Genomic DNA, 15,279 nt, shown 5'->3' on the forward strand with positions numbered 1-15,279 from the left:
TTGTTTTTTTAACCCCTGCATCGGGGTTGTCTCGCGCCGAACGGGGGGGGGGTTAAAAAAAAAAACGTTTCGGCGCGGGACAACCCCTTTAACACTGCACCACACAAGACTTAAAATAACATCAACCTGTATCCCATGACCCAAAGCTTCCCAACAGACCATTACCAAAGTGTATACACTATGTCTGCCAGCAGGTATTCTTTTCATAGTACATCCTGGTACCAACTATTCTCCAGGTAAGAGACACACACACATTAGGCTATCCACATTATGTAAAAGAAATCATGATTCAATCAGACCTTACAGTTTTTTTCCTTTGCTGCAGTCTAGTTCTGATTCAGCTGTGCCCATTGTTAGTACTTTCAGTAATAGACAGGGATCAGCATGGCCACTCTGTCTGGTCTGAAGCTACACAGCCCCATACACAGCAAGCTGCAATGTACTGTGTGTTTCAACACTTTTCTATCATAGTCAGCATTAACTTTTTCAGCACTTTGTGCTATAGTAGCTCTTGTTTGGGATTGGAACAGGCAGGCTATCTTTTGCTTCCCATGCTTATCAATGAGCTTTGAAGGTCCTTCATTCTGTGAACAGTGTTCTGGTTGTTCTTCCTTGGGACACTTTTGATGCTTACTTATCACTACACACCAGGAACACACCACAAGACCCGCCAATTTGGAAATCCTCTGACCCAGTAGTCTAGTCATCATAATTTGGCCTCTGTCAAAGTCACTCATAATATATCCCAGTCCTTGACAGCTGCCATTGTTGCAAGATAATCAATATTATTCACTTTATCTGTCAATGGTTTGAATATTCTAAATATAAATGGTGATGTAGATAATAGTTTATGTTACTTTTGTTTTCATTTAGTTCTTTCTGTTCAAGTAATGGTTTCAGCATATTGAAAATAAAAAGCAGCAGTGATTAATAAGAAAGAGCATAAAATTTACTTTGGAAGCCTATGCTGGATATGGGCTGGGTCAGAATGGATTGTAGTATGCTAATCTATAGCTTCCATATAAAGCAAAGATTTTTATTCAAAATGTCCAAAAATAGGATAACAAGTAGAGATGAGCGAATATACTCGTTTCGAGTAATTACTTGATCGAGCACCGCGATTTTCAAGTACTTCCGTACTCGGGTGAAAAGATTCGGGGGGCGGAGAGAGGCGTGGCGGAGCGGGGGGTAGCAGCGGGGAACAGGGGGGAGCCCTCTCTCTCTCCGTCTCCCCCCCACTCCCCGCTGCAACCCCCCACTCACCCACGGCGCCCCCCAAATCTTTTCACCCGAGTACGGAAGTACTCGAAAATCGCGGCGCTCGAGCGAAAAAGGGGCGTGGCCGAGTAGGTTCGCTCATCTCTAATAACAAGAAATAATTTTTAAATCAGATTTGAAAGACTAAAGAGATGACAAAGTCAGATTCTTACCAGACGCCAAGAGATAACCTTGTATGACCAGCTTAATTTGTTCTATGAGTTATAATGTGAACTACTGTCACTGGAGGATTTTTTCTCAATAGCGTCCTCTGATATACCAATTAAATATGTTAGATTGCCATGTCAGTGGGCGTCTTAAAATTTTGATTCATAGATGTGTCCAAGGGCATGCATAACAGAGGAAGGTAGCATAATACAGAAGTGGACAGCACACACTTTAAAAATGATGCAAATAAATCTTGAAGTTGAGGCAATGTCTTGGGCCAGAGCCCTTTGTCAAGCCAGAGGAAATAAGGACTAGGACCAAAAGTTGCCCTGTGAGCATATATGGTGATCTTTGGTCCCAGTCCTTTTCTTCTCATACACAGCCCAACCATAGGGAAACAACTATTTGAGAGAATGTTCATGCCTGATCATCGGACTGTGTAAAAGGCCCTTAACCCTTTCCTACCACAGGATATATATCCTGGGTAGGAAGAGGTTGCAATGAAATGATGTATATTTACAAATGGATGTATCAGTGAAAATAAGTTAAAATATTGATCCCCGCTGTAACCCCTTCCATGCCATCATCAATGGACAAGGTTACCAGAGAAAGGGTCAGCCTTCTGTGATTTCATCGGCCCAGGTCTACTATGGCTTGTCATAGGCAGAAATAGTTGTAATACACTGCAGTACAGAAGTGCTGCTGTGCATTATCTGAATGATCGCAGGTTGAAGTCCCCTACAGAAACATAAAAAATATTTTTAAAAAAATGAAAATAATAATTCAAAAAAACGTAAAAAAATTGTGACAAAAACCCTTTTACACACTTTAAAAAAATGTATAAACCCACGTTTGCTATTGTTGCATCCATAACGAAATATTATTAAAAAAAAAAATAGCAAAAATGCTTTTTTTTGTTTATTACGCCTTCCAAAAAAAGCACATAAAAGTGTTCAAAGAGTCAAGTGCACACCAAAATGGTACCAATAAAAGTCACAGCTCATCACACAAAAACTAGACCTTACAGAGGGCAAAAAAGGGTTTTTACTGTTCAAAAGTGAGAAAAACTAAAAAGTATAGAACTTTAGTATCATTCTAACCCTAGAAAAAATGTATTATGTAATGTATACTACTTGATGAACAATGTAAACAAACCTATGGTAGAAAAGAAGCACATTTTAAAAAAACAGAAAAATTAAAAGAATAAATTGATTTTCTTTGACCCTTTTCATATTAAATGACAATTAAAACTGGGAATTTCCCACTTCCCACTCACAACCCTATGTTGGCTGTAAGACAACTGGCTGCAGAAAAAGTCTCCCTCCTATTGTTCTGTCTGCAATAAAACACAATGATCATTAAGCCAGCCATTGTTTAAGCCCGCCCTAAACCTTCTGCCAGAGGAAATGAAAGAAGTCAGCAGAAAATGAACCCCTGTGTTGTGTAGGATTTACAAGTATACAAGTTTCTGGAACATTTAGTAGAAAAACCTGCAGACTATCAAACTATTTTGGCAAGCTTCTATCTTGTTTGCTCTTATAGTTTATTTTTGCTTTAGTGTTTCTTTAAAGTTTTTTAATTCTTCCTTTGCCTCATACTAATAGCAATTAATAATAAACCTACATAGGCGTACACCACACTTAAACAACATTGTGATACAACCATTTATAAGTCTATGGGAAATAAATTGCAAACCAAGTGTGACAAATCCAGTTAATAAAATGTTTACATTTCAAGGTTTGCTTTAAATAATACATGCAGCTTGCTTTTCATTAACATATCATATCTCCAAATAAATAATCACTGCAGACTGCAATTGGACCCCTCCCCTCAGCTACATCCAGCGTTATAATACAGAAATATACAATTTATTTAAATTGGCTCAGGGAATCACTGTGCAGGGAAACTAAATAAATGCCTCGAAGAGAGACTTCCTCATTATTTTTATCAGCATCAGCCATTTAACTATGAAGAACTAGGTCTTCCCTGGTACTGTAAATGAAAAATGCATGATAATGCAATGCTAAATACTTCTTTTAATCCCCATTAACATTTATTCCATCTTCCCAATAACAGTAATTTAAAAATAGATCTACACTGTTACCCACAGAGCATGTTTTTAACCACAGGGATAGCGGCAGATTTACTAATATGCCTAATAGTTAGACAGTGCAAACTTAGACTAGACAGTTTTAAAATGTACTAGATTTATCACAAAATGTGATTGTTCTCAGCAAGAGAAACCAAGTAATCTTGTAGATATGATACCCTTTAATGGTTAACAAAAATACATGATGTTATTGCGAGCTTTTGGACCTCTCAGGGTTCTTCCTCAGGCATAAGGAAACAGATTTGGATAGAAACATTTATAAATACAAATGTTTACACATGAAAAAGCTCAGAAATCGGAGACTAAAGGCCCATTTATACAGGACGAATGTCGGGCAAACAATGCCCAACATTCGTTTCTTCGTGTCCTCGCTCCCATGCTGTTCACAGGAGCTAGAAGCACTGGCTTGCTCACAGAGTGGCCAGCAGAGGGATGGGGAGGCTGCAGAGGAATTCTCTCGTAGCGCTTCCCCCACCCCACTCCATTGACTTAACATAGCGGCCGTTCAGTACTGAACGGCTGCTATTTACACTGAGCGATAAGCGATCAGCTCATCGCCCATCGTTTATGCTGCATAAACGATGGACAATGAGCAGATCGCTGATCGCTCAGTTTAAATAGCAGCCGTTCAGTACGGAACGGCCGCTATGTTAGGTCAATGGAGAGAAGTGGGGGCGAGCAAGGAGTGAAATCTCCTCCAGCCTCCCTGCTGTGAGACAGCGATACTAGCTCTCGTACAGCAGCATGGGAGCTAGTATGTGCGGGGACGAGTGTTGGGCATCGCTTGCCAGTCTAAATGGGCTTTAACCGGTGCTTAAAACAATACCAGACAAGATGAGCAGAGAAGTAAATACTTAATCAGTCCCCTGGCAAGAAATATGACAGCTTTATGATCTCTACACTCCTGCTAAGAGGTAACAGGCCTGTGTGTTATCTTTCCTTCAGACCTGCAAATAAGAAAGATGAAACAATACCTCTGCAGCGCCACCTATTGGATGGCAGCTTTCCTTCAAATCAATGTATGGCTTTTTACCAAGCCTTTAAAAAGTCTTGAAGCTACAAATTTTATAGGGGTGTCAGAACAAAAGTAATTTGGTAGGAGGAATAAATGTCTTTCACTATTAAGGCCCAGAACTACGCATTTGTGGAGTGCTACTTGGTCCTTGAGTATTGTCTGATGAACTGACAGCAGAGAACTCCCATTCACAATATGACTACTACTAATGAAGGGGTATGCGACCTGACTCTTCTATCAGTGACCTCTAATAACACTTCTCACTGCATTTAAAAGTAGCATACCAACTCTCTTAATTTAGTTCTCCACCCTCAAATTACACCCATCATGGTTATATACCACCCCACCCCATCCGGATTGAGATCCCCCATGCGTCAAAAGCACTGCGGAATAAGTTGGCACTATACAAATAAAGATTATTATTAAGATTATTATTATTTAATTTGCCATAATCACGTCCTCAGGCAGAGAGTTCCATAGTCTCACTGCTCTTACAGTAAAGAACCCTCTACTATGTTGGTGCAGAAGCCTTCTTTCCTTTAGATGTAGATGACTCATTGTTACAGTCACAGTCCTGGGTGTAAACAGATCATGGGAGAGATCTCTGTATTGTCCCCTGGTATATTTATACATAATTATTAGGTCACCCTTCAGTCACCATTTTTGTAAACTAAATAATCCCAATTTTGATAACCTTTCTGGATATTCTAGTCTACTCGTTCCATTAGTTATTTTAGTTGCCCGTCTTTGTACCTGTTTAAGCTTTGATATGTCCTCTTATATTTCATTTGTGGTCTGACCAGTGACTTGTAAAGAAGAATAATGCTCTCGTCAAGTGCCCTAGACATCTTTTGATGCACCCCATGATCCTATATGCCTTGGCAGCAGTTTACAGCTCACTAAAATCCCCAAGTCCTTTTCCATGTCAGTTTTACCCAGTAGTTTCCCAATGAGTGTGTAATGGTGACATGTATTTCCTTTGTCCATGTGCAGAACCTTACATTTATCAGTGTTACCCAGTTGTTTCCCATTTAGTGTGTAATGGTTACATGTATTTCCTCTGTCCATGTGTATAATTTTACATTTATTAGTGTTAAACCTCACTTGCCACTTTTCTGCCCAAGGACCCAATTTATCAAGATCCTCTTACAACCACCTTGCATCTTCTCTTGTGTTAATTTCTTTATATAGTTTTGCGTCATCTGCAGATATTGATATTTTACTGCACAATCCTTCTACAGGTCATTAAAAAATATATTAAAAAGAAAAGGCCCTAATACTGCCCCCTGTGGTAGCCCACTAGTAACGGTGACCCAATCTTAGTATGTACCATTTATAATCACTCTTTGCTTTCTATTATTGAATAGGTTACTTACCCACTTACACACATTCTCGCCCAAACCAAGCATTCTCATTTTATATACCAACCTTTTATGCAGCACAGTATAAAACACTTTGGAAAAATCCAGATACACAAAATCCAGTAACTCTCCCCAGTCCAGTCTAGAACTTACCTCCTCATAGAAGCAGATCAGGTTCGTTCAACAGGAGCGATCTCTCATGAACCCATGCTGATATGGAATTATACAGCTATTTTCCTTGAAGTACTCCAGGACAGCATTTCTTAGAAACCCTTCAAACATGTTACCGACAATAGAAGTAAGACTTACTGCCTGTAATTTCCAGGTCCACTTTTTGATCCTTTTTTGAATATCAGCACCACATTTGCAATGCGCCAATCTAGTGGAACATACTCCATCGCTGTAGGGTCCTTAAATGTAAGAAACAATGGTCCATCTATCACATTACCTAATTTCCTTACAACCCGGGGGTGTATGTCATTGGGACCTGTCTTTTTAAGATGGCTCTGCACTTCTTCTTGGGCTAGACTGGTGACATTTAGTGGAGAGTTTACTTTATTACTCTGCATCTCATCTGACAATTCATTTTCCTTTGTGAATAAACTGGAGAAAAAAACTATTTAATAGATTTGCTTTCTTTTCATCACCCTCTACAATTTCTCCTACATTATTTATTAAAGGGACAATACTTTCAGTATTAATCTTTACTATTCATATTGTTAAGGACCGTTACACATGACCGGTCACATTAACCTTTCAAGCCTTGGGTTCCAAATTAGTTCATACCTGGATGCATCAGGGAGGCCAAAAACTATATGATTTATAGTAATTAGTTCCCACAGATACGTAGAGATGAGCCACGGCAAGTATACAGCCCACTCTGCTTAAGGCGCGTACACTGAATCTTTATTAACTTTTCATAGCGTTTCTCAATACAGCAAAGGAATACGTCATTAGTCACGGCTTTAATCTTATTGGGTTAGAAAAACATCAAGAATCGTGTATTTTTCAACAATCAGCGTAGTGAGAATATCTTGCAGAAAATGTCCTTCAAATGATTATTCCTCCCTTGTGAGTTTGGATGGTCGCAGCATCTTATTAGCACGATTCGTTCTTTTCCCAGAGCTCAGGGCGTGGGAGGGTTTCTTCTGATAACGATTTTTTCAGGCTTGGCTCTCAGAAGAATAAAAACAAATCATTAGACATTGCACCGAATATCCTGCTGTAAAGTTATTTCTGCTTGAATTATTGTTTCACTACGCACAAGCTTATTTACATCTTGTAATGCTCCATTTTGTATCTAGCGGCCATTTTGAGACAGATTCTTCCATTTTATGGACCTGTACCTTCTCAATATAGTTGAAGAACACTTTAGGGTTAGTTTTACTCTCTTTGCCAATAAGTCTCTTTGTCTCCATCTTTGCTGTTTTTATCAGATTTTTACATAATTTATATTTTTTCTTATAGGTTTTTAGTGGTGCTTTGCTGCCTTCTTGTTTTACTAGTCTAAACGCTTTATTTTTGCTGTTTACTGCCCCCTTTACATCTTTATTGGTTTTCTCCTATTACTAAGTCTTTTATTCCTGTAAGGTATGAACTGCTCCCAGTTAGCAATTAGGATGTCTTTAAACGTTTTCCATTTTTTGTCTGTACTCTTATTTTTGAGGACATTATCCCAGTCAATAAGATTAAGGGCATCACTAAGCTGATCAAACTTGGCCTTTCTAAAGTTAAAGGGGTTGTCCCACGCCGAAACGGTTTTTTTTTTTTTCAACAGCCCCCCCCCCCGTTCGGCGCGAGACAACCCCGATGCAGGGGTTAAACAAGAACACCGGACAGCGCTTACCTGAATCCCCGCGCTCCGGTGACTTCTTACTTACCTGCTGAAGATGGCCACCGGGATCTTCTCCCTCGGTGGACCGCAGGGCTTCTGTGCGGTCCATTGCTGATTCCAGCCTCCTGATTGGCTGGAATCGGCACGTGATGGGGCGGAGCTACACGGAGCTACACGGAGCCCCATTGAGAAAAGAAGAAGACCCGGACTGCGCAAGCGCGTCTAATTTGGCGATTAGATGCTGAAAATTAGACGGCTCCATGGAAACGAGGACGCTAGCAACGGAACAGGTAAGTGAAAAATTTCTTATAACTTCTGTATGGCTCATAATTAATGCACAATGTACATTACAAAGTGCATTAATATGGCCATACAGAAGTGTATAGACCCACTTTGTTTCACGGGACAACCCCTTTAAGTAATTACGTAGCTCCCCTATATAACCCTCTTTTGAAAGACAAGTTGAAATGTTTTATATTATGGTCACTATTTCCCAGGTGCCTCCCAGCCTCCACCCCTGTGCATGATGAAAGTGACAGGTTCCTTTTAAAAGCAAATTACCATATATACTCGAGTATAAGCCTAGTGTTTCAGCACATTTTTTTAATGCTGAAAAAGCCACCCTCGGCTTATACTCGAGTTAGGTAAAAAAAAAACAAAAAAAAACCCCGCAATACTCGCCTCCCAGCTGGCGTCTGTGTCCCCAGTGCGATGGTTTCCCCGGTGGTGCAGCAAGCTGCTTTGAGAATTCTCCCCGCTGTCATCTCCCTGCTTGGCTTTAAATTCCCCCACCATCAGTACTGTGTAGGTAAGCGCTGTGATTGGATCGAGCGCCAGGCAATCACAGCCAGCCCTCGATCATTCATAGTCATTCAGTGGATGACATCACTGAATGCCTGTGATTGGTTTATCGAGCGCCGGCTGTGATTGGCTGGCACTCGATCCAATCACAGCGCTTACTTACACAGCACTGCCGGCGGGGGAATTCAAAGCCGAGCATGGAGATGACAGCAGGGAGAATTCTCAAGCCGCTTGCCACACCGCCGGGGAGACTATCACGCTAGGGACACAGACGCTGGCTGGGAGGTGAGTATTGCATTTTTTCTTTACCCTGTATATACTCGAGTATAGCTCGGCTTATACTCGAGTCAATAAGTTTTATCAATTTTTTGTGATGGAACTTATTGGCTCAGCTTATACTCGGGTCGGCTAATACTCGAATATATATGGTACATTTTATTTTAAATATTTTCACTCGATCGTTTAAACTATTTATTTTACCACATCTAACTATTACTGTACAGGGCTAAAACCTTATTAAACTAATTGCATGATGAACCAGCTTTGTCTGACCCTAAATGTGTGGCTGTTCACGAATCTCTCTTTTCTGGTTTTTAGGTCAAACGAAAATTAATATTTCCCACAAACATTTTGTATATCCTGCTCTGTAGTCCAACCCACTGAATTATTAACAACCATTTCTGCTGTGAGATGATTTCTTACCCTATTTCTTATTTCTCTACAGTTCTTTAAGATCTCTCTATAGTCTTTTTTATGAATCCTATTAATAATCTTCAGTGCATGACCTTATTCCTTAGCAACCCTGGCTTTGTGAAATGTTTCCTTCCTGTAATTTGTTTCACATATTTAGAGGTTTAAATTGTATGCCCTTGCTTTTCTTGTTTCTTACTAAGTCATTGAGTTTTGCCTGATAAACTTATTGGGGCACATCTATTATTTGTGTTGCAGAAGGATTCCAGCGTAAGACGCACTTTTTTTTTTTTTTGCACAAATCCAATTATCCATTTAGACAGATTTCCTATTGATTTGCGCCACAAAACAGATGTTACACCTCTCACTCCACTTTTCAAAAGTGTTTAGAAAAATGGGTACAGATTGCTTCTTGACCAAGATTAAAAGACAGTAGCTGGGTGGAGGACAAAGTGACTCCAGATCTCTAGTCATATTTAAAGAAGTGACACATTTATCACCATTTTGTGACATTTGATAAATTTGTTGCATTTTACACTGGAGAAGGGAAAAAATGCTGCCATAAAACTGGCATCAGTAAATCCTCAGATGATAAATAGCCCCGAATGTGCATTTCATGGAAACGGTAAAGAGTCTTTCATGCTGTCTTAGTTACTTATAAACAAAAATGAGCAAGACCGAAGCATTCCAAATCTTGCTGAAAATATAATGTGTTTTTGAACACCAGAACACGTGCAACATTCCAAATTAAACATTTTTGTCATACCCAAAATGCAAGTGTCTACCTTTATACCAACTAAAATCATTTAGTGGAATTAGGAATAATAGTTGTAATTCAAAGGCTTCAGCTATTTCAAATACACAAAATTCTCAGGGTAAACCAACGTGGAGGTCTCTCTGCATATTGTCCCATTGGCCCATTGATTTTTTTGTGCATCTAGTTAAAATATTTCCTGGTAAACTATATTTTAATGACATTTATTGCATGGGTGGTGGTGGTGGGGTTTGGGGCACAGAAAATTAGCACCACTCTCTTATGAAAAGCTGTCTAAAAAAATTCCTGTTGCCCAATCACAGTGCAGCTCTCATTTTATCTCAGTGGTACAAGAAATGAAATCTGCTCTGTGACTGGTTGCTGTGGGGAGGTAAGACAGATTTTCTTTTAGATAGCATTCATAAGAGTGTGGTACAGGGCTACTTACCCGTGGCCCACTCTGTAGGTGCTATAGTGATGATGAGTGAGTGTGAGGCATACTGTGTAGTTATATAATGCATCCACAGGAGGGCAGAGTTGTTTTGATAACAAACCGCAATACATCAAACTAGGATGCACATATGTAAGACATACAAACGCCAATATAAAACATCAGATACAAGTAATACATCATACGGGCAACAATAATTGAAAATGTAAATGGAAACCAGCGCTGTAATAGAGTGAAAATAAACACAAGTGTATTCTTTATCACATATGGCATCCATAGAGCTCCCATACAATTGACAGCTCTAAAGCTCTCATAAGAGTGATAACCATACTACCTTTCATAACAGGGAAAGCCATACATCCCCCTCTTGACATCAACTGCATCTCCATGTGTTTGTCTGCCATAGGACCTCAATATGGAAAATTCACAAAATCACCAAGCATAGCAGCAGGATTGGTCCCCATAACATAACTCATCTCCTACAAGATCTACTTTTTCCATAGGCTGAGAAGATAGCAGCAAATAACAGTGCCCCGGATCCAGACTGTCCTGATGGCAATCTGCAGGGTCACATGACCACTCTACCAACAGCTGTAGTTGGGCCTTGCATTGCAGTACCATTTTGGCTCTCCAGGTCTACCATTCTGTTGCTTCAAGCTCTACTCGGCTCTTAATGAACTGATAAACTCAGGCTCTCCAAGCTGCTCGCAACCCTGGTGCATTTCAAACTATCTGTAATTGGGCTTACTTCCTAAGTATTCCCCCATGATGATCTATCCTCAGGATGAGGGTCGAAATATTGCATGTCCTTTTCTTTGGTAAAAAAAGACCATTTCATATCTACACACCTGGTTGAATGTTGTCACTTTCTACACATTCAGTTAAGTATTCAAGTGTTTATGAGGGGTTCCTGGACTTTTTGGCACTGCATCCATGTTTAAACCTTGCGAGGAACATGATAAAATTAAGTGTGCTATGGACTCGTCTATTTGTGCTATTTTCAGGACAGCTTATCAATATCAGATCAGTGGGATTCCAACTCCCGGATCCCCAACCAATGAGCTGCTTGAAGGCGCCGCGATGTTCGGGTGAGTGCTGTGGCCTCTTCGCTGCATTCTAGGCACAGAGCCTAAAATTTGTAGTGGCAGTATCTGGTAATGCAGCTCAATCCCGTTCACTTGAATTGGATTGAGCTACACACTGGCCATGTGATCGTTGGACATCACATGTCAGAGAAGAGGCAACAGCGCTCGCCCGAGTGCCAAGGCCACTGCAAACAGCTGATCAGTAGGGATGGCAGGAGTTGGATTCCCACCAAGAAAATCTTGATGAACTATTCTAAAAATAGGTGAGCAATATTTTAGTCCTCGAAAACCTCTTTACCGTAGGGGGGTATTAGTGTTGCCTCTTTACATGGTGATACCCTCCAATATGAGAATGTAAGTGACACTGCTCTTGTCATGGCACTCCCTATGGGATCTACAAAACACAGACTCCCATCTGTCCTTATGCTGCATCTGATACCAATGAGGGGTGAAGATGCCATCCATCATTATAACTGCAGAATGACTTCTTGTAAGCGCAGGAGTTCAAAGCTTTCTTTTTTACAGGAACTTAATATAAAAGCAATTTCAGTTCAGATGTTTATTTGTGTTTGAGGGTAAAAAAAAGAAGTAATTAGCATGGCTGCCCCTAGGTGACAGTGACGGCCGCAACCTATTAAAAATGTTAATAGACAATAGCCAAAGTTTACTCTAATGAGCAGGAACGTGTCAATGCAGAATAAGAGTAATAAATAATATGATCATTAAAGGCATGACCCGGAGCAGGAACTTGCAAGATAATATGTTTTATACTCTTTATAAGTAATATCACAAAAGTTATATATTGATTTATATAGCGCCAACATATATTGCATTGAATAGATTCTCTGATGTCACTTACAAAACATACAAAGTATTGCACATTCTTGGCTGCAGATATGGAATGAATATGTCTTTGACCAAATCTGACACATTAAGCTTATTTTGCACATGTAGGCTGTGCACCTAATTTATCAAAATTAAAAGAATAACTGCCAGGTTTCCCATAGTAAGTAATCACCGCATGACTTTCACTTCTCTAGTTAAAGAAATAAAAGCTGAGTTTTCAGTCCGATTAACAGTAATGTGTGATTGACCCCACATACCATTTCCCCCCAAATAAGCCCTACCTAGAAAATAAGCCCTAACCTGACTTTTCAGGATTTTCAGGGGGGCTTGAAATATAAACCTTCCCCGAAAATAATCCATAGCTGCATTACATTTTTTTTAAAAAAAGCAATACATTACCTAGAAGGCTTGGTCCCTGTCCCTTCTGCTGCTCTCCAGAGCTCCAGCATGCTTCCTACAGTCCTTGGACGACAAAGATTGCTTCCTGGTTACAGGATTTATAAATTCCGCCTCCAAGAAGCGATGGCTCTGATTGGTTCTTGAGTGCTGCCAGGCCAATCAATGCAGCTCTCAATAAACCAATGTGATGGCTGTGATTGGTTCATCCAGCGCTGCATTGATTGGCAGAGCAGTGCCTGAGAACCTATCACAGTCATCATGTTGTGGAGGCAGGATTTATGAATTTGCCAATCAGGGACGTGGACCGAGTCTGCTAGGTAAGTATAATAAGACATCCCCCCAAAATAAAACGTAGTGCCTCTTTTGGGGCACAATTTTATATAAGGCAGGGTCTTATTTTCAGGGAAACACTGTAGTGGACATTGTCAGGAAAATACAGTATGCCTCACAAAAAACAAGACTGCTACATTGATGGAAAAATAAAGAACTTGTGATTTTTTGAACATAGGAAAGAGGAAAGAAACAAAAAATGTCCTCAAGGCATTAAAATCCAACAGAGATCTGGAAAATTGTTAAGAACTGATACAGAAGGTATTTTGAAAAATTATATAACGTTTCCTTAGCAAGCTTGGGCTTTATTTACGGAAATTAGAATACCCGTACCTCCTAAGTCAACTTAGATCATATCGATATTGAAACATGTAAAATCCATACTTACCATTTGCTAAACAGAATGCTAGATAGAGATGAGCGAGTACCAAAATGCTCGGGTGCTCGTTACTCGGGACGAAATTTTCGCAATGCTCGAGGGTTCGTTTCGAGTAACGAACCCCATTGAAGTCAATGGGCGACCCGAGCATTTTTGTATATCGCCGATGCTCGCTAAGGTTTTCGTTTGTGAAAATCTGGGCAATTCAAGAAAGTGATGGGAACGACACAGCAACGGATAGGGCAGGCGAGGGGCTACATGTTGGGCTGCATCTCAAGTTCCCAGGTCCCACTATTAAGCCACAATAGCGGCAAGAGTGCCCCCCCCACACACTGTCAGCGTAAAGATCGTTCTCCTCTGCCATAGCTGTAACAGCTGTGGCAGAGAAGAACGATGTTTGCCCATTGAATTCAATGGAGCCAGCAATACAGCAGGTTCCACTGAAAGCAATGGGCTGCCGGCAATCGCAGGATGAATTGTCGGGAAGGGCTTAAATATATAAGCCCTTCCCTGCAATTCATCCAGAAATGTGTTACAATAAAAATATATACCGGTGTATAAGGCGACGGGGCGTATAAGACGACCCCCCAACTGTCACCTTATACGCCGGCAATACAGTGGAGCAAAGAATAAAAATCATTACTCACTTCTTCTGACGTTCTGCGCCGCTCCTGCAGGCTGTCGCTCCCTCCTGGTCCACAGCAGAGCATTGCTTTCTGGACGCAGTGCTTGAAATCCCCGCCTCCAGAAAACACACGTGCCTTCAGCCAATCACAGCCAATGACAATGACGAGTATGCTCGCTCATCTCTAATTGCAGCCACTTACAAATAGGCGTCAATTTTAAATTTGGCTACAAACAGCACTCATTGTCATTGGCTGTGATTGGCTGAAGGCATGTGTGTTTCTGGAGGCGGGGATTTAAAGCCCTTCGTAGAGAAATCAATGCTCTGCCGGGAACCAGGAGGGAGCGACAGCCTGCAGGAGCGCCGCAGAACACCAGGAAGGAGTGACAGTCTACAGGAGCGGCGCAGATCGTCTGAAGAAGTGAGTAATGCTTTTTATTCTTTGCTCCACTGTATTGCCGGCGTATAAGGTGACAGTTGGGGGGTCGTCTTATACGCCCCATCGCCTTATACGCCGGTATATATTTTTATTTTTACACATTTCTGGATGAATTGCAGGGAAGGGCTTATATATTTAAGCCCTTCCCGACAATTCATCGCGCGATCGCCGGCAGCCAATTGCTTTCAGTGGAACCTGCTGTATTGCTGGCTCCATTGAATTCAATGGGCAAACATCGTTCTTCTCTGCCACAGCTGTTACAGCTGTGGCAGAGAAGAATGATTTGTCTTCTATATGTTCTCAATGGGGTCGGCGCTGCTGCCACCGGCCCCATTGAGCGCATATAGAGAAGAGAACAGAAATCGCAGATCGCACATAGGTGCGATCTGCGATTTCTATGGCCTTAAGAAGGACCGTTGGGGTTCTTGAAACCTAAAATACTCCTAACACTCTCCCTATAGCAGCTCCACCAAGATACCACTTTCCCTGAACTAATGTCAGAATGCATCTGTGGCGAGCCGCGGGAGGGGCAGATTTTAATACTCGGGTGACACCTAGTCTCGCCAGCCACTCACTGCAGGGGGGTGGTATAGGGCTTGAACGTTGCAAGGGGAAGTTGTAATGCCTTCCCTGTCTTTCTATTGGCCAGAAAAGCGCGCAAATTTCTCAGGGAAGAAAATGAAAGTAACCCGAACACCGCGTGGTACTCGTTACGAGTAACGAGCATCTCGAACA

Source organism: Eleutherodactylus coqui, chromosome 2 (genome assembly GCF_035609145.1).
Source record: "Eleutherodactylus coqui strain aEleCoq1 chromosome 2, aEleCoq1.hap1, whole genome shotgun sequence".
Lineage (NCBI taxonomy): Eukaryota > Metazoa > Chordata > Amphibia > Anura > Eleutherodactylidae > Eleutherodactylus > Eleutherodactylus coqui.